Source organism: Natrix helvetica (genome assembly GCF_964273705.1).
Source record: "Natrix helvetica genome assembly, chromosome: 3".
NCBI classification, from domain to species: Eukaryota; Metazoa; Chordata; class Lepidosauria; order Squamata; family Natricidae; genus Natrix; species Natrix helvetica.
The window spans coordinates 32,008,128-32,028,963 of NC_138549.1; the positions used below are offsets into that span (position 1 = coordinate 32,008,128).

At 46.6% G+C, this 20,836-nt stretch overlaps 1 protein-coding gene across 2 annotated transcripts in view; it reads right to left on the reverse strand.

Moving 5' to 3' along the window:
* Window positions 1–17,120, reverse strand: part of SH3RF3 (SH3 domain containing ring finger 3) — a 193,127-nt gene extending 176,007 nt beyond the window's left edge. For both annotated transcript variants that reach the window (XM_081947955.1, XM_081947956.1), the window contains exon 1: window positions 17,053–17,120. The gene's annotated coding sequence lies outside the window, so the exon portion shown is untranslated. The remainder of the gene's footprint in view (window positions 1–17,052) is intronic.
* Window positions 17,121–20,836: the final 3,716 nt, after the last annotated feature.

The window sequence follows — 20,836 nt, forward strand, 5'->3', positions numbered from 1 at the left end:
AAAAGTCTTAATACTTGTCTTTTTTACAGGATATATAACTCAAAGACATTTTCGTACTATTTTAGCTGGATCACATTTAATTGAATATTGTATAACAACATACAAGTTTTCAAATTATACAAAGTTTATCTTGTAGCTATATTTTTTACAATCTTACACAAAGGCAGAATTTGATTTTTCTTATTTTGTTTGTTTTCTTGATCTCTAAGAATAGAAAACAAAGTACTGTCAGACCTGTGAGCCATCGGGGCTGTATGTTGCCAGTAAAAAAAACCACACAGAATCAAACGAATCAAAGAGATGGAAAATCATTTCTATATTACTGCCAAGAAAACTACATTGAAGTGTCCATATAATCACTAGAGGCTCGACTTGACTTGTGGAAAGCTTATCTTCATTTGACACCAAAATCTTCTGAGACTATGCTCATTAACTGAAGGAATAAGATATTGTATGTTTTATTTTTTTATGACTCTACAGGGACATTCGCAAGCTGACTCCTTTTATGTTTTCTAAAGCAGGAAATTTATTTTAATCTACTGGATTTTTAAAGGTGTATTTTTAATGTTGGTACATTATTTGATTTTACTGTTTTTAATGTATACTGTGTATTTGTTCATTTGTCATGGTGATTTATTTTATGTAAATAAACTCTGGAACTTCTTGAAGTAGAAGCTATTATTAGCAAGAAAACACAGCATTCACATTTTTATACGATTTCATGCTGATACTCATGACCTCAAATGCAATCCAAAGAAAGCACAAAACAAAGTAAAGATACAATATAAAGAAAAGAAAATTCTGGCCATCCTTATCTTAAATAAATTTCTCATTTGTATCTGATGAATAGACTACAGTTAGTAAAGTTTTTGCCACAATAAACATGTGGTATTTAAAATGTTCTGTGGATTTCATATCAGAAGATAAATCAGAATGACCATTGGCTTACCTGAAGGGTCCTTTTCTGTACACCGCGGGAGAGTCCAAGCAATGGGTTAATTCAGTCTGCTTGCCCTTAGGACTGAGGAACTATTTTTCCTTTAGCCACACCTCCTCCTGGTGTGCTCAATCCCCCAGAATTCTTAGAAGGAGTCAGTTCGTGCGGACGGAGCGAAGCGTCCAAGATGATGTACTGTTGACACGAAGAACCCGAATCCCGGCCTTGAGAGCCAGGGTGGGTTGGACTCTCCCGCGGTGTACAGAAAAGGACCCTTCAGGTAAGCCAATGGTCATTTTCCTGTACACCGCTTGGAGAGTCCAAACAATGGGACATACCCAAGTTATTGTCCATCTGGGTGGGCAGAAGAAGGCTCCCGGGATTCGGTCTCTGACACAACCGCCTGGAGCACACGCCTGCCGAAGGACGCCTCAGCCGAGGCGAAAATGTCCAATTTATAGTGTCGCACAAAAGGAGAAGGAGAGGACCACATAGCGGCCCTGCAGATGTCCAGGATCGAGGCCTGGGTGGCCCAGGCCACTGAGGTAGCAGCACTTCGTGTGGAGTGTGCGGTGATGCCGCGCGGAACGGCTTTGGATTGACTTTCATAGGCTGTCGCAATGCAGGCACGAAGCCACCTACCAATCGTGGAGGAAGAGACCTTCTTCCCTAGGGAACCAGGCTGGAAGGAGAGGAAGAGAGCCTCTGACTTCCTGAACTCCGCAGTACAAGCAATGTAAACCTTCAGGGCCCTCCTGACATCAAGATTGTGCCAGGAGCGCTCCCTGGGATGCGACGGATGAGGACAAAAATTTTGGCAACACAATGCCTTGCGCTCTATGGAACCATGAGTTTACTTTGGGAGTAAAGGTCAGGTCCAGCCTCAAAATGACCCTGTCAGGGTGGATGACGCACAGGTCCTGGCGAACAGAAAGAGCCACCAGCTCCGAAATCCGGCGAGCTGACGTGATGGCAATCAAGAAGGCCGTCTTCAGCGTCAGGAATCGAAGAGAAGTAGTGTGTAGAGGTTCGAATGGAGGGCCGGAGAGGGCCCGCAGGACCACGGACAGCTGCCAAGTGGGGTAGCGATGAACGGTGGGAGGGCGAAGGTTAGAGGCGCCCTTGAGGAAGAGGCGCACCTTCGGGATTTTGCTAAGAGGCAAAAGATGGTCGCCCGACCAGACGGTGGACAAGGCCGCCACTTGGCGTCGAAGGGTGTTCGGGGCCAGGCCCTTGTTGAGTCCCGCTTGAAGAAAGTCAAGGACTCTGGAAACAGGCGCGGTCGTCGGCTCGATGAGCAGCTCCTCACACCACTTTGCGAAGGCGGCCCAGGACGCATCATAAATCCTGGTGGTTGAAGGGCGTCTCGCCGCCTGAATGGTGTTCACTACCTCCTCTGACAGGCCTTGGCCCTTCAGTTGGTCCCCCTCAAGTGCCAGACGGCCAACTGGAGCCACTGGGGCTCTGGATGAACCACGGCCCCCTGGCTGAGGGAGATCTGGTCCGGAGGGATGCGCCACGGAGAAGACACCGACAGGTGGACAAGGTCGGCGAACCACGACCTGCGGGGCCAGTGCGGGGCCACGAGGAGGACTTCCGCTCCCTCTGCGATGACTTTGGAGATGAATTGAGGAAGGAGAGGCAGGGGGGGGAAAGGCCTACAGTAGCTCGCGGGGCCACTTGCAACGCAGTGCATCTGTCCCCTCCGCCCCCGGGGTGAAGAACCGGGAGTAGAAGTGGTCGAGCTGCTTGTTGTCCCTGGACGCAAACAGGTCTACGGTCGGATTTCCGAATCTGTCGGACATCTGGTGGAACAGGCGAGGGTCCAGTTTCCACTCCGCAGGATCTATGGTTGTCCTGCTCAACCAGTCTGCCTGTGTGTTGTCCACTCCGGAGATGTGGTCGGAGCGGAGAGATTCCAGATGGCGCTCTGCCCAGCGGCCCAGGGACTACGCCTCTCTCATCAGTGCTCTGGATCTGGTGCCGCCCTGGCGGTTGATGTGGGCCTTGGTGGCCACATTGTCCGTCATCAGAAGTACATGTTGACGATGAATGGACCGGCTGAAATGGCGCAGGGCCAGGCGAGCAGCTCTCAGTTCCAGTAGGTTGATGCTGTAACTGGTTTCCACTTGGGGCCACTTGCCCTGGACAACCAGGGAACCCATGTGAGCCCCCCAGCCGGAGAGGCTGGCATCTGTGGTTATGATTAACTTCTCGGGCTCCTTGAATAGGTGGCCCTTGAGGATGGCCGGAGACACCCACCAGCGGAGAGACCTCTTCACTTCCGGCGTAACTCGAATCGGCCTGGGAGAGTTGCTCCTGGATGCCCTCTGGTGCGGCAGCAGCAGCCACTGAAAGCGCCCTGGAATGCAGGCGGGTCCACGGCACGATGGAAATGCAGGAGATCATTTTTCCCAGCAGCTGCAACAGAAGGACCACTGGAGCCTGCCTCAAGCTCATCACCTTGTGGGTCATGGACCTTAGACCGGCCAACCTGTCTTGGGAGAGGAAAACCCTGCACAAGTTGGTATCTATCACCGCCCCCAGGTGTACAAGTCTGTTTGTTGGAGTGAGATGGCTCTTCTCTAGGTTTAGAGTGAAGCCGTGATTTTTGAGGGATCTCATAGTGGTTTGGAGATCCCGCAATGCCTGCTGCCTGGACGACGACTGGATAAGGATGTCGTCCAGGTAGCACTGGAGCCTTATGGGCCTGCGTCTTAGCTGGGCCGCCACTACCACCAGCACTTTGGTAAACATCCGAGGAGCGGACGAGAGGCCGAATGGGAGAGCTTTGTACTGGAAGTGGCGACCTGCATAATAGAAGCGCAGGAACTTTCTGTGCTGAGGACGGATGGGAATGTGGAGGTATGCCTCTTTGAGATCTATAGATGTAAGTAGATCTCCCTGTCGAATCCCCGCCAGAATGGTCTGCAGTGACTGCATCTTGAACCTCCGGTAGGCGATGTGCCTGTTTTTGAGGTCCAAGATGGCTCTCCACCCCCCCCCGAGTTCTTTGGCACCAGGAAGAGGATGGAGTAAAACCCCCTCCCCTCTTCGCCCTGGGGAACTGGTTCCACGGCCCTGATGTCTAGGAGATGTCTGACTTCCTGGTCCATACACTCCCTCTTTTGGGGGCAGGATGGGACTGGGCACCGGATGAAGGTCCGGGGGGGAGGGATAGGAACTCCAGGGAGAGGCCTTCCCTGACTATCTGCAGAACCCAAGCGTCCTCGGTTGTCTGGGCCCAATGGGAGGCAAACAGCTGGAGGCGACCCCCGATGGGCGCCGAGCCCGGGCAGTCACTTTGACTTACGGAACGGCCTGTTGGAGGCCCCACCGCAGTTATACTTGCGGAAGCCGAACTGCTGCCTGCCTCTGTCCCGAAAGGGCGCCCTGTCCTGGGACCTGTCGCCCTGCTGGCCGAAGGACCTATTGGAGGGAGAGAAGGAAGAGGCAGAGGTGGAAGGCTCAGAGGCACGAAAGGACTGCCTCCTAGAATAGGGAGCGGTCTTACGTTCCTGCTTCTTGTTTAGAGAAGGGAGGATCTTCCTCTTGTCCTTGGACTCGATGAGGAGAGGATCCAGGGACTCGCCAAATAATTTGGACCCCTTAAAGCGGGCGGAAGCCAGTTTCCACTTGTTTTTCTGGTCCGCTTGCCAATGTCGGAGCCAGATCAGCCGGCGAGAAGTGATATTAGAGCCGAGTGCCCTGGAGGCGAATTTAGTGGCATTAAGGGATGCGTCAGTGGCGTATTGGGAAGCCGCGATTATTTTAGACACGTCCTGGTGGAGGCGGACATCTCCCGCCGGGAGCTTGGTTAGGAGCTCGCGCAGCCAGATCACAGAAGCCCTATTGAAAAAGGAGGCGGATGAAGAGGCCCTGATGGCCCAGGCAGCCGCCAAGTGGGTCTTGTGGCACGCCTTTTCCGCCTTCTTGTCCTCCGCCTTAAGGCCTTCCAGAAGGTCGGCCGGTAGGGAGGAGTTGGAGGTGAGTGCAGCGATGGGCGGGTCGACAGTGGGAAGGGCCAGAAGGTCCTCCAGCACTGGCTCCATAGTATAAAGCTTCCTATCTACCCCACTGGGAGAGGACTGCGTGGCTGGTTGAGCCCACTGGCGCTGGATTAGGTCGAGAAACAGCCCCGGGACCGGAACCAGCTCCTGTTGGGGTGCTGGGACATCAAACATGACTGCATTGGGATTAGCCGGAGTGGTATCCGCCGCCGGCGCGGCCGGTTTGGGCTTGATCCCCACCCTGGTGGCAGCCTTGACCTTGTGAAGGACAGATTTGAAAAGGCTGGGCTTGAACAGACCCGCAAAGGCGGGCGCTTCAGGGGGAAGGTCCTCGTCGTCCGAGAGACCTAGCACCTCCGGGTCAGGGTCCTCAATGGCAGAGGCCTCGCTGACCACTGAGGATTCCAGGGAAGGTTGGCGAGCACGCTTGCTTGGCGGGGGAGCTGCCTGATCGGGTTTGGGACCCCTAGGGGCCACTGCAGTGGGACTCTTAAATTTCATGGCCTCCGTGATGCCCTTGGCAATGGCACGGGCCATTAGTTCCTGCATGCGGGGAGATAACTCCTCAGAGTCAGAATCAGGATCCAAGCCCTCCTCTAGGGGGGGTGAAGCCTCACCCTGCATGTCATCTATACTAGCATCCCCAGGGGGAGGGGCCTGCTCACAGGCCCAAGAGGGTGCCGGGGAAGCCGGCTCTGCAAATGACCTATTTGGGGATAGGTCCTGGGACTCCACCTCCTCGGCGAGGACCATCTGGAGATCTTCCTGGGAGGGAGGGATTCCTGAGAGGGACTGCTCCCTGTCTGCCTGGCGTCTGGCCTTCTCAAACTGCTTGTCAAGGGCCCGCTGGCGCCTTTCAGCATCCTTGGCCTCAGCCACGGAAGGGGTTCTGGAACGCTGTTTCCCAGAGCTACCCCCACCACTCTTGCCCGCACCCCCACTCCCCGATGAGGAGGAACCCTTGCTAGGGGCCTGAGAGAGGCTCGGCCTAGTATCTTGGGAATCAGGGGGACTGGGCAGGTCCATAGACAATGACCACACAAGATGGAGCAAGGCTATGACAGGCAGAAGTTAGAGAGAGAGACTGGTTGCTGCAAGGGGAACAAAACAAAAAGATTTGTCAAAATTGCCATATGCACAGTAATTGAGTCAATACGTATGAAAACATCCCATGCTTAATACCAGTCAGAGGCCCAGGGGTAGGATTGGGGCCTGCACCAAGGCGCAAGGCTCCGCAGGAGAAGCAGGGAGGAGAATGACTAGAAAAAGGCTTTGGCCTGTGCTTACTTAGGCCTCCTCCCTGAGCCGGTATAATGACCGTTGGTATGGCCCAGGAACCAGCACCGCTCGCAAAAATAGGCAAAAAGATGAAGGTGGCGATCCCAGCCTGAGAAACCCTTGCTAGGCCCTGCCACCTCCAGCGGTCTCCTGATAACGAGGCTGATGCAAAATGGCGGCCATGGCTGGGCACGCTTTTTTTTGCACCTAAAATGGCCGCCGCAACAGCGTGGGGCTAAGGGAGAGCGAGGAGCGAACGCGCCTCGAATGGCGACGATTGCCCACTCCTCCCTGCGGCAGAGGTCCTCTAGCAGGCCGGGGAACGGAAAAAAAAAACTTCGTCTAAAACAACAAACGAGGGGCCTGGGAACGTAGGAACCTCGCCGCTGCAGCCGCGCCGTTTTAAACGACAAGCGGCAGGCCTCCGAAGCCGTCCCATGTGGATCGGCTGAGGGGCACCCCCCACCACCTTCCAGCTTACCTCCTGGCCTTCAAATGTAAATTCTGCTGGAGAAAAGCGCAGCGATGAGGAAAGAAACGTCTCACGAAGTTGCGGAAATGTTAGGAAATAGAAATAAAAAGCAAATAGAGAGTCCAAGCCAAAAAAGGATTAATTCAGCTCAGAGCTCTAGCTAATTACGTCCAAACGGGCTGACTGAGGAAGAATTCTGGGGGATTGAGCACACCAGGAGGAGGTGTGGCTAAAGGAAAAATAGTTCCTCAGTCCTAAGGGCAAGCAGACTGAATTAACCCATTGCTTGGACTCTCCAAGCGGTGTACAGGAAAATATGGCATGTTGAGTACATGGATTTGTCACAGCACTGTATGAATGTTTGTTTGTTTGTTTGGATTTATATGCCGCCCTTCTCCAAAAGGACTCAGGGCGGCGTACAACATTAAAAAACACACATCTCAAAAGTTAAAAAAAAGATTAAATCCATATCCCAAAAAACAAACCGAATTTAACAGACAATACATTTAAAATGAGTTAAAATTAACAGGCCAGGTCGGCTTGCTGGAAAAGCCAACTTTTTAGGGAGCGTCGGAAGGACCGGAGGTCAGGGATTATGCGAAGCTCCGGGGGCAGCTCATTCCAGAGGGAAGGCGCTCCCACAGAGAAGGCTCTCCCCCTGGGGGTCACCAGCCGACACTGTCTGGCCGATGGCACCCTGAGGAGGCCAACTCTCAGGGTGCCATTCAATGTGTCTGAATCACTTGGAATTCCACCAGAATTCCATCCCCCCCTTTGATACTCTTCTTATTTGTATATACTGAATAACCGTGTTTTTTGACCATGTATTCTGCCTTTTAAATACTGATAAAACTCTATGGCAAACATAGTGAACTCTTATGACAAATATCAACTTTGAAGGTTAAAATCAGCCCCTTGAGTCCTCTTAGCAATTATCAGGATTACCAGCTGTTAAATATACAATCCTGCAGATAAATTAAAGTATAATTTTTCAGAAGGATTCACCAGAGTCTTACTTACATGGCAAAACAGGAAAGGGAGAATACTTGAAGAACAATGAACCAAAACATTTCAAAAACTCAAGATACATATCAGTAGTAAGCCAGATGGCATGTGTCATAAAAAGAAAAGCTGCAGGCAGTAGTAAAAGTTATTTGTCACAGATGGCTGTTAGGGAGGAGGTCTAAATTTGGGACTGCCACTGAATTTATGATTTTATTAACTATGAATATTTAGGAAGTAGCTTTACAATTCTGTTAATTACTAAAACTGGGATGGTCGTATCTTACGTTTCCTTTTTTAAATAAGGATCTCAACTTGAAGACATCCCATTTTTAAAGAGAATAGCTTTTATTAGAAATCTCCCTTGGTTTCAGATATAATGGACCTTAATTCTCATGATCCACAATTTCTATCCATACAGAATTAGTTCCATATTATGGGTTGGTTGCATCTAAGAATCATCAGCTAAAGCTCATTATTCCATTTGAAAGGTTTTCCATTTCTAATCAATTTAAAGGTAAGAAACAAACAGCTGCCCAAAATAAATATAGTATTCAAAGTTATTGTTTCACACACTCTATCCTAGAAAGTTACAGAAATATACCTCAATAGTCAAACGTTTTCTAGAAGATGGTAGTTTAGTGCAGGGATGTCAAACTCGCGGCCTGCAGGCTGGATACGTCATGAGTTGGGCTCATCCCTGCCCGGTTTAGCAAAGGGGGGGGGGAAATCCTGATACATCATGTGACGACACGAGTTTGACACCCCGGTTGTAGTGGAATACTTCCATGCTGAAAATCCATAGGGTGAAAAGGAGAAGAATGGTCCTCTCAACTTAGGCAGTTGCCTTCAAACCATGACACTATTTGTCCATCTATTTCACTATGGTTGCTTTTGACTGTTGTAAGTTCAAGAGTTTTATTTCCTGTTTAGCACCTTAGTTACATTATTAAATATAATAAGATAGCCATACTGGGTTGGTTACCCAGACCAGAGATTTACTCTTCTGTGCTGGAGCCCCTCCTCAGAAAGTAGAGAGAAATCTCCTGAGGGTGGGCTCCAGCATGAGTCCGAAAGCTCGGAAGAGTAAACCTCTGCTCCCTGTGACTGATCCAGATTGGATGTTGTATATTCTACTTCCAAGCACACTGTCAGCTCACTAGGTAGACCAGACCAAGAAACCAACACCATTAGGATAAGGCTACTTTTATTAAAATTAGCTATAATAACCAAATCTTGCAAGTTTTATTACAGTATAATTCTTCCTCCTTCTTGTAATTCAGTGAGTTAAGCAGATGTCTGTCCAGGACACTTCTAATCATCCACCTAGCCAGTTAAATCAGCCAAGGCAACCCTGATGATTAGTGAAAAAATCATGAAATAGTTTTAATCAAGAAGATTAATACTATTTGCTGGGCATAGATTCAAGTATTCTAATTATAGAACAATTCCCTGAAATGTTGAAATGGCATCTCTTAATCTCTTTATGTAGCTGCAATCTACATTCAAACGGACAATTAGTGAAATTCTGCAGTGTAGCCAACCAGATAGTCAGTGACTTCTGATGTGGTTCACTTTATAGAGCTATGTTTCTAAAGTATGGGTTGCAATCCCTAGGAGACATGGCGGTAACAAGACAATGGATGCATGGCCATCAGACAGTAATTTCCTTACATTCCTTTCTCAGCAGGCATACCAGTTTAAAGTATACTGAATAAAAAAAGCAATGCAACAATTCTACAACCCTGGACCCAAGAATATTTGCCTTTCAACAGACAGCCAGAGTAATAAAATGAGCATAAAAGAGCAAATCAGCTTAAGAAGTACAGAAAATTATTGCAATTGCTAAACATGGTTATATTTAGGGGGTGGGGAGGAATTTAGCAACCCTTCTAGAGATAATTGATAATATGTCAGTTAGGAGGAGGAAAGTAACGTCCTTCTTCAATATATCATGGATGAAGAAAAGAATTATTATTAATTCACCATTATATTGAGAAAGGAAACCATAAATGGAAAATGATAGGGACAAATGAAATCTTCCTTCTAAGAAGTTATAGCAGATGAGATAAAAATACTCCTGAGGATCAATGGAAGGATTTATGCTAAATATATAGTGTAAAATCTACCATACAGTACTGCATACAAGGTGGTAGTTTGATTAAACCATGCCTATATGTCAGTGGCATGGCAAATAATTCCCTCCGTTCATATAGACTCTCTTGGGGTCTAATGAAATCAAATAACAAGCTGATGAACTATCATATTTTGGGTCTCTGCACAATCTTTATCTTCCAGTATGCCACTAAAACAGTGTCATTTAACCCAATATTTCAGCTACCAAAAAGAGATATTGGCCATTAGAGATTAGTCTGGATTCCAAAGTCAACTGTGAGTTAGATACACAATGTGGTATTCAACACAAAGCGTTTAGAAATTTCAGTTACATTGCTTAAATGAAGCTTAAGTCACAAGAATGGAAAATCTGTGCACCATAAAACAAATGACCTTGGCTCTGAAAATTTTGGCAGCAGCTGGGACACACTTATTACTAATATGATTAGCAAAACTCACAATGGTGTTTGAAAGCTTATGGGCCTGGGCAGACTTTGCTGTTTGTTCCGGGTCACTGAGGCTTGCAAGGAAGCATCTAGGTGTTTAAATACTCTTGATTTGATCAATGTCAAAGCCATTAATTTTCCAAGAGTAGTGGTGGATGACAGTTCATTTGGAGAACACATCTACTTTACTTTTATTGTAATTGATGACAAGTTGCTCCCTTCTGTAGTAATGGGCAAGAGAACAAAGGCTCAGGCTCATTTGTGTTAGAAGATTGCTGCACTATCAGCATATAAAAATGATGAAACAGATCTGTTGTCTGACACGAGGAGGATAAAATTTTAAACTTTTTTGCATATTGAACTAATTAAGTAATATAAAAAGTGGCTTCATCCCTTTGAGGTCATTGAGATAGCCCTGTGGTCATATTAGACCAGCATTATCTTCTTCATAAATGTTAAATCAATAACAAAAGATGTCTCTCTCAAGAGAAGCAGCTGCCAATTTCTCCCGAAGCCTATCCCTGAGATGGAGTCAAGGACCACAAAGGCAGCACAAAGGGTTCCAGGCAGATTGTTATTAATTTGTTTTCTATTAATGATGAAGATAAGGATGGGATACTAATCAAACATTAGCCCTTTTTCCTGAAACAGTCTTGCTCCTGCACTGGATGTTATCTGGCACCAGCTAGACTACCAGTTTGTATAGAAATGCTTTTATATAGCTTATTCTTACACTTAGCAAGCTGATGGATCCAAAAGTTTCTTTTTATATCTCTTTTCATATATTAAAATTACAGCAGAGCTAGTCTAGTCTTTTTGCAAGATGTTTGTAAAGAAAATATTTACAAGCCAACATTGGGGACCATCAATCCATGTTTGTCCTTAGCATCCTGCCAAAATCAGATTATTCCAAGCCACTTTACCAATTTTGAGCTGTGTAGTAAATTTACCTATCTCAAAAGACAAAGGTGATATAATGCTGGAGTAGGTATTAAACAAAATCAAGCATTCAGACATATTTATTTCAATTAGGTGCCCCAAAATGCCAAACTGACAATATAAAAAGAAATACAAATGCAATATAAAACAAAATGGGAATCCATTCACTTGATAAAAAAGAACAGACAGAAACACATTACAGGTAGTCCTTATGTTATGACTGTAATGCACTGGCTACCTGTGGTTTTCCGGGTGCGTTTCAAGGTGCTGATTACCATCTTTAAAGCGCTCCATGGCACGGGACCTAGTTACTTGCGGGATCGCATCCTCCCACATACATCCCTGCGGCCAATACGCTCACACAGGGAGGGGCTTCTCCTGGTGCCGTCCACTGGACAATGCCGGCGGGTGACACCGAGGAGTAGGGCCTTCTCTGTGATGGGCCCAACCCTCTGGAATGACCTCCCCCCGACATTAGAACCACTTCTGACCTCCGCTCCTTCCGGCAAAAACTGAAGACTCACCTGTTCCGATTAGCAGGCCTGGCATAATTCAACTGTCCCTCCTGGCAAACGTATTATATCTGGTTATTTTAGGGGTTTTTTAATTACTGTATTTGTTTTTAGGGGTTTGAATTTATTTTATATCTGCTTTGTACAGTTCTTTTAACGGCATTTTAACCTCCTCCATGTCAACTGTCAACTGTACATATTTAATTTTATTGTATCTTGTTATATTTTGTATGAACTGTACACCGCCCCGAGTCCCTTTCGGGAGAGGGGGCGGTCTAGAAGCATTAAATATTATTATTATTATTATTATTATTATTATTATTATTATTATTATTATTATTATTATTATTATTATTATTATTATTATTATTATTAAAACAGCTTTTCCCCTTGAATTGGAAAGAAAAAGCTTCATTTCCAAAAGTTAGCCAACTACTATACTTTAGAAGGTGTTTGTTAGATATTAACATATATCGTAGCAAGTCTCCTCTCTGGTCCGCTGCTACAGCGGGAAACAGGTATCGCTCTGATTGGTCGAGAGGCGTACCCGATCCCTATAAAAGGGGAACCCTCCGGCCACAGAGCAAGCTGGATCACTACTACTACTAATAAAGAGCTGTTAAGTCACTTCGTGTCCGCAGTCTGTTCTCTCGTTGCCCAGATCTAACATTGGCGACGAAGGTGGGATTGAGAGACAGATAGGACGAAGAACGCTACTTCAGAATCTCCGGATTTGATCCAGCCTAGGAATTCGGCAGAAATTCCGGCAGCCATCTCAGGACACCGCAGCGCGGCAAATTCAAACAAGAGAAGATGGCAATGCACACTCCCCCCGCTCCATTCGACCCAGCGAACGACGAATGGGAGGCATTCATGATTCGTTTCGAATGTTTTCTCGAAGCGAACGAATACACGGGGATAACCGACGCCCGAAAGAAAAACATCTTCCTCGGCTACTGTGGAAAAGAGGTCTTCAACACGGCCAGAGACCTCACCGCGCCTACTCCGATACAAGCGGTATCATGGACGGCGTTGCAATAGGCTCTACAGACTCATTACGCGCCAAAATCTTCCCGCCACGTTTGCCGCCAGGAATTCAACACGCGGAACCAGAAGGCGGGAGAATCAATCAACCAATATGTTGCAGCCCTGCGTAAAGCAGCAACTCACTGCGAGTTCAGGGATCTGGACGAGCATATCCTGGCACAATTTGTTTGTGGGTTAAGAGACATTTCACTACAAAAGAAGCTGTTGGCAAACCCAAATTTAACCCTACAGATAGCACTCAACGAAGCAAGGGCATCAGAGTCAGCGGAGAAATCATCGGTGACCTTACAACGCGGTTTCAGCGTAAGCCAGCCAGCACCCAGGCACATCAGAGTTCACTACGAGGACACCAACCCCGACTATGAGGATCCCGAGTTCGAGGACAGTCACCTGATGCAGAGCAGTCACATGAGGCCTGGGGGGAGACCCGGATTCCGTTTGCCGCCCTGCGCAAGCTGCGGAGGGAATCACCCCCGGTCTACCTGTAGGTTCAGGAACGTTGTTTGTTCGCACTGCAACAAACTTGGGCACATCGCACGAGTGTGCCGGAGCGAAGTCCCTGCCTCACGGCAGCCACCTATGTACCGCCAACAGAAGCCCAACCCAGGGGCTTGGCGAAATCAAAAAGGGCGCCCAGAGAGAAATCCACAAGTGTTTACCCAGAGAGAAAATCCCCAAAGAGCTGAGCGAGCGTATTCCCAGAGAGATTACACACAAAGAGCTGAGAGAGCGTTCTATCAAGACGCTCAACGAGAGTATTTCCAGGATACAGATGCTGAGAGTTGACCCAGAGAGAGGAATTGCAAACGTATCTCACCACAATAAGTCAGGTCTGCACCAAGCGGCCTAAAAAGCTGAAAGTCACAGTCCTCTTGGAGGGCTCACCTTGCGAGCTGGAAGTTGACACAGGATCGTCCCTGACGATCATTTCATGGGCATCCATGAAACAGGCTATCCCTAGCCTCAAAAAGAGCCAACTACGCGTTCCAGACATCCTGCTTCGAGACTACCAGGGGAACTGAGTCCCCATCGTGGGCCAAGGCACATTCCAGATCCGTTTCAAGGACATCGTAGCCCAGCTGCCCGTGACCATCGCCAGCGCACCGTTACAGAAACTTCTAGGACTAGATTGGTTTGAAGCCTTGGGGTTAGAAGTCACCGGGATCAACGCCGTGGAGAACAGCAGCGCTGAGCAGATATTTAAGGAGTTCGAGGATGTGTTCAGCCCCGATCTTGGTAAGTATGTGGGTAAACCAATCTCATTCAACTTAGACCCCAAAGTGGCGCCAATCCGACTTAAACCGAGATGAGTGCCTTTTGCACTCCGCCCAAAAATAGATAAGGAGATAGATAAGTTAGTGGAGCAAGGAATCCTTGAGCCGGTGGATCACGCGCGCTGGGAAACTCCCATTGTGACCCCAGTCAAGCCAGACGGGTCAGTCCGCATCTGCGCGGACTATAAATGCACAATTAATGTCGCGCTACAACAAAGCGCATATCCTGTGCCAGTAGTACAGCACTTATTGCACTCGTTGGGGCCAGGAAAGATATTTGCTAAATTAGACATGGCACAAGCTTACCAGCAGTTGCCTGTGGATAACGCCACAGCGGAGGCCCAAACTATAGTGACGCATAGAGGGGCATTCAAATGCAACCGGCTACAGTTCGGTGTGAGCATTGCTCCAGGTTTGTTCCAGAGCGTCATGGAACGACTTTTGCAAGGGATAGCGGGAGTCGTCCCCTATTTCGACGACATCTTGGTGTCCGCTGCAAACGAGGAGCAATTAAATAAAAGAGTCAAAACTGTTTTGGCCAGAATCAGAGAGAAGGGTCTCCGCCTCAAAAAAGAGAAATGCCAAATTAACGTGCCTAGCGTAGAATTCCTGGGTTATAGAATCAATGGTCAGGGAATACACCCCACTTCAAAGAAAATCAAGGCGATCCAGGACGCCCCCACACCACGAAATCAGACCGAGTTGCAGGCCTTCCTCGGACTACTTAACTTCTACAGCGTTTTTCTGAGACAGAAGGCGACCGTTGCTGAGCCATTACATCGACTACTCCAGAGGAACGCACCATGGAGATGGGGACGATCCGAAGCAGCAGCTTTTGCCGCAGTAAAGCGCCTGCTCACCACTGACTCGCTGTTAGTCCAATACAGCCAGACACTACCGCTGGTATTGACCTGCGACGCATCACCCTTTGGAGTTGGCGCAGTCCTCAGCCACAGGATGCCAAACGGAAACGAAGCACCCATCGCCTTCTACTCTAGGACTCTTTCATCGGCCGAGAGGAACTACAGCCAGATGGACAGGGAAGCGTTAGCTGCTGTAGCTGGAGTAAAACGTTTCCATGAATATCTCTACGGCCGCGATTTTGAACTAATTACAGATCACAAACCACTGTTGGGACTTTTGGCGGGAAACCGCCCCACTCCAGTCTCCCTCTCTCCACGCATGACCAGGTGGACTGTTTTCCTGGCCGCGTACTCATACAAGTTAATTCATCGACCGGGCTCCACTCTAGGACACGCAGACGCACTCAGCCGTTGCCCACTACCGGACCTTTTGCCAGACCCCACTCCCGAAGTACCGGTGTTGCTCATTGACTGTTTGGACTCAGGACCGGTTTCTTCCTGCGACGTTGCAAGGTTCTCCTCTAAAGACAATATAATAAAGCAAGTTCAAACTTGGGTTTGGAGGGGGTGGCCGAAGGGAAACGTGGGCCCGGAATTCAAAGTGTTTTGGTCGAAACGGGACGAACTCTCAGTGTTACAAGGTTGTTTATTGTGGGGGGATCGAGTTGTTATTCCTTATGCTTTACGTAGAAATGTGTTAGATGCATTACATGTTGGGCATCCGGGGATCGTTAGGATGAAGGCTTTAGCGAGAAGTTACGTTTGGTGGCCAAACATGGACAAAGAGATAGAGGAGTGGGTGGCCACTTGCGATCCATGCCAAGAATCGAGACCAGCACCCCCGGAAGCGCCCGCCACAGAATGGGAAAAGCCTAAAGCACCCTGGTCGAGAATACACATCGACTTCGCAGGGCCAGTTCAAGGTCAGACATTCCTTATAGTTGTGGATGCATACTCCAAATGGCTAGAAGTAGTCCTAATGACTTCAACCACGGCAGAGGCAGTCATTAAGGTTCTACGGCGACTTTTCGCCACTCATGGCTTGCCCGACCTCCTGGTCTCCGATAACGGGCCCCAGTTCACGGCCATGCAATTCGAAACATACTTAGCAAGTCAGAGAATTCGGCATGCCCTCGTCGCGCCATTCCATCCGGCATCAAACGGACAGGCGGAGAGAATGGTGTGATCCGCAAAAGAGGCCCTCGCTAGGATGGGTCCAGGTGATTGGCAAACACGCATTGACCATTACCTACTAATCCAACACATTACCCCCAGCGCAACGACGGGTAGGAGCCCCGCTGAGCTACTCATGGGCCGCCGTCTACGGTCTCACCTGGACCGTCTTCACCCAAATTACTCTGCCACAGTACCCCCAGACTCCACAAGCAAAATTCGGAGCTTTAGCATAGGGGATTCAGTATACGCCCACAACTATGCAGGGGGGACATTGTGGATGCCGGCAAGGGTCATTGGCATCACGGGTCCACGATCGTATCTGTTAGAACTGGAAGATGGGCGGAACTGGAAAAGGCACATCGATCAACCTCGGGGTCGCCTGGCGCACTCAGACCTACGAGCCGAGAACGAGAGCTACCTACCAATGCAAAGTCAGCCACTCGAGAGCCCCAACACAGAGAACTACGACACCTGCGAGCCCAGGACAGAACAAGAGGTCGAGCGCGAAACGGAACAACCCCCAATTAACGTAAGCGAGCAGACCCCCGAACGCCAAAGCAACGAAAGCCTGCAAACCCCAGAACTCGAAACAAAGAAAGCAACTGATCCTGCAACTACTTCTGACCAACCCGAACTGCGACGCTCCTCCCGAGTAAGGCAAACGCCAACATACCTTAAGGACTACATAACTAACCGCAATGTTCCGTCTAAGAGGGGAGGGGTGTTAGATATTAACATATATCGTAGCAAGTCTCCTCTCTGGTCCGCTGCTACAGCGGGAAACAGGTATCGCTCTGATTGGTCGAGAGGCGTACCCGAGTCCTATAAAAGGGGAACCCTCCGGCCACAGAGCAAGCTGGATCACTACTACTACTAATAAAGAGCTGTTAAGTCACTTCGTGTCCGCAGTCTGTTCTCTCGTTGCCCAGATCTAACAGTGTTCAACAAAATGCTGAGTCTTTGCAAGCTTTAGCCACCCACCTGACTGCTTCTAGAGGGTAGTCTACCTTTTAAGTCCTAGCTGGCCTCCACAGGCAGTCAGACTGTCCTCCTTTATGCAAGGACTGGCTTCCCAAAGCCTAAGGAGAAGCAGCAGAGCTTTGCAGCTTCCCAATAGCCAACTGATTAGCAGCCAGCTGATTGGTGCAGAAAGTTCTAAAAAATACCCACCATTTGGGAAGGAACTGTCAGGGTCTTGAAAATGATGGCTGCTTCTAGGAGACATGGGGAGAAAGCTCAAGCGCTTCAGGTTCCATCAGTGTGGGATGGCTGGAAGAGAGGTGTGTGTGTATGCTCAGCATTCCCATGATACAGTATCATAAGGATGAATGACTGTAGGGCCACTGCAGTTGTCCTAACTTTGAAAGAGTTGTGTATAGTTTTGGGATGTCGGTCGTAATTTGGAACCATTGTTAGGTGGCCTTGAGGACTACCTCTAATAAACTTGGTACTAAAATATCAGTTTGCTTCTCATAATCAAGCATTTGCCAGTAGCTTTGGGGAAAAATGAAGCACAACATTCATTCTTGCTTTTTGCTTAAAGCAGGGGTGTCCAAACTTGGGAACTTTAAGACTTGTGGACTTCAACTCCCAGAATTCCCCAGCCAGCCATGCTGGCTGGGGAATTCTGGGAGTTAAAGTCCACAAGTCTTAAAGTTCCCAAGTTTGGACACCCCTGGCTTAAAGAAATACCTTAAAGAATTACGGTAGAATTCTTAAACTGAGTTATCTTCTAACAGTTGTCCCTTTAGATCTCTTAACATTTTGCTTTTCCATAAGGTTCTGTATCTTCTTTTCCATTGCAGGACAATTCTTCACACATGTAGTTCAGTAACTCTAAAAGTGTGATCAAAATGGCTCTTGAATGCATACACATCACATGGTCAAGCCACAACTCTGAGAGCCATTTGGCTCTCTGAATCTTAGGTGGAATCTGGGTGTGAGTGTTTTTACTTATACAGCACATATAATGCTATTCAGAGGAAATTATGATCAAAGGAATAGAGGGAAGTAAGATGACTTGATTCATATTCAGTATAGCTAAGGTGAAGGGAACCCCAAAAGCAATTCATAGTATGACAATGTTTTGCAAGGTGCAGCATTTTAAGAAAAGAACAGCATTTAAAGAAGCAGCAATCCTCCTCTTCCTTACTTTGTTAAATGAGAATGCCTAAATTTTAAATGGAACCCAAATGTTAGGAATTATTCAAAAGTAAGATCATCCTTCCAATTAAAAAATATTTTAATTCTTGGGGCAGGAAGTTTCTCATTTCTAGTGGAATAATATTTATAAACCTGTAAGATCCCAACAATATTTTGCTATAAAGATTAAAATGTAATAATTAACATAAGTAATTCCTTGCCTTCCTTAATTCCAGTGAATAATTTATGTCATTTATCATGTAAGGGATCATACTATTGGAAAGTTTGGGAACATCTTCTGTAAAGGATCTATAGGAATGCATTTCATCATGGAATCTCATGAACATAATCCACCCAACATTAGGTTAACATGCACTGTATTACTTGGCATCAATAAATGTTGATCTAGAGGATGTGAAATGAAAACATTAAAACTTGGTACTTTGAATTGTGAATTTCAAATAACTGCAACTTCAAAGAACTACAGTTGAAAACTGATGAGACAGAATGACTTTGAAAAACCAAGAATACAATGATAAGACCGTTTGTTTGGGCCATAATTTTCATTAAACTAACTGAGATATAGTTTTGAGTAGACTTGTGTTATGTTGGCGTTCAGGCGCTAATATGAATGATTTGCAATTGTAAAAGTGTTAATGTAATTTCTGCTTTAATCTCTGCAAAATAAAATTTGCATTTTACATCACTGATTAAAAAGTAAGTTTCCATCTTTATAAAGGTGTGAATTTTTGCCTCACAGATTAATGGTTTATGGGAACAAAAATGAGCTTTCCAAATAGTAGAAGCCATATACCGGTAATCTCTTTATGACATTGAAATAAATTATAACTGTGAAACAGTCAGTTTCTTCTATTCCCTTCTAAGTAATAATACTGACAGGAAATACGTGTGCTCAAGCTTCACACTGCCAAAAACTGCTCTCTTTCATGTTATGCTGAAGAAGACGAAGACTTGTGTTACCTGCTTGGGAGGAAGCAGAATTTGAAAGCATTGCAATGCAACTAGAAGGAAGGAAACTGCTCAGACAAGGAAAGTTTTTGGTGGTTAGCCTTCTGGAACAGATTAGCTATTCCAAACGCCCAGACTAAACAATCTTGGAAAGGACCAGAATCTGTTTCACTAAAACACTGGAAATACAGTATGAGAAACCACTTAGACATTCATTGGACTGTACTTCACTATAAAATCTTCCATGCTTAAAAATTCCATAGTTATGCAGTGATTCGTTCTTTTTCTCTAGCATAATTACTAGTAGCACAGTTTCACTTCAGTGTTGAGAAGAAAGTAACTAGAATTACCAATTGAGACGAAATAGATGTAGCAGTATTGTTCACGTAAGCAAAATGTATTACACTAGTTCAATAATATATGAAAGCAGTATTTAAGCTGATCAGAAATGCAGAAATGGAAAGCTGTTTTGCCTTTGATTAGTTACCTCAATTGTTGGTCAAGCTATTCTGCAGCAGTATATGCTCTTTTGTAGCTGGTGATTATATTTATAAACATCAGGAAAATATTATTTAATTTATGAAAGGGATTTCGGAACCATTGTATGATGAACATAATTAAAAAGAACATATAGTATGTCATAGTATGTCATCCTGCCCCTGCCCCTCACATCCCTTCGGCCGATTCGCTCACACAGAGAGGGACTTCTCCGGGTGCCATCCACTAGACTGTGCCAGCGGGCGGCACCCAGGGGAAGGGCCTTCTCTGTGGCGGGCCCGAGCCTCTGGAATGACCTTCCCCCTGACATTAGAACGACCACGGACCTCCGCTCCTTCCGCCAGAAACTCAAAACCCACATGTTTCATCTAGCCAGCCTGGCCTAATTCCAGCTTTCCCACCTCAGTTTGTATTTTTAAATTGTGTGATTTGGTTTTAAGGTTAAGTTTTAATTTTTATAAATTTGTACAGGGGGTATTTAATTCGATTTTAGTTATTTGTATTGTGATTGTATGATTTTAATCTGTACCTGTACACCGCCCTGAGTCACTTCGGGTAGAGGGGGCGGTCTAGAAGTCCAATAATAATAATAATAATAATAATAATAATAATAATAATAATAATAATAATAATAATAGAATCAAGATCACGTGAAGTGTTGATATCACTTTATAATGCCTTGGTAAGGCCACACTTGGAATACTGCATTCACTTTTGGTCACCACGATGTAAAAAAGATGTGGAGACTCTAGAAAGAGTGCAGAGAAGAGCAACAAAGATGATTAGGAGACTGGAGACTAAAACATATGAAGAACGGTTGCAGGAACTGGGTATGTTTAGTTTAATAGAAAGAAGGACTAGGGGAGACATGATAGCAGTGTTCCAATATCTCAGGAGTTGCCACAAAGAAGAGGGAGTCAAACTATTCTCCAAGGCACCTGAGGGTAGAACAAGAAGCAATGGGTGGAAACTAATCAAGGAGAGAAGCAACTTAGAACTGAGGAGAAATTTCCTGACAGTTAGAACAATTAATCAGTGGAACAGCTTGCCTCCAGAAGTTGTGAATGCCCCAACACTGGAAGTCTTTAAGAAGATGTTGGATAGCCATTTTCTGAAACGGTATAGGGTTTCCTGCCTAGGCAGGGGGTTGGACTAG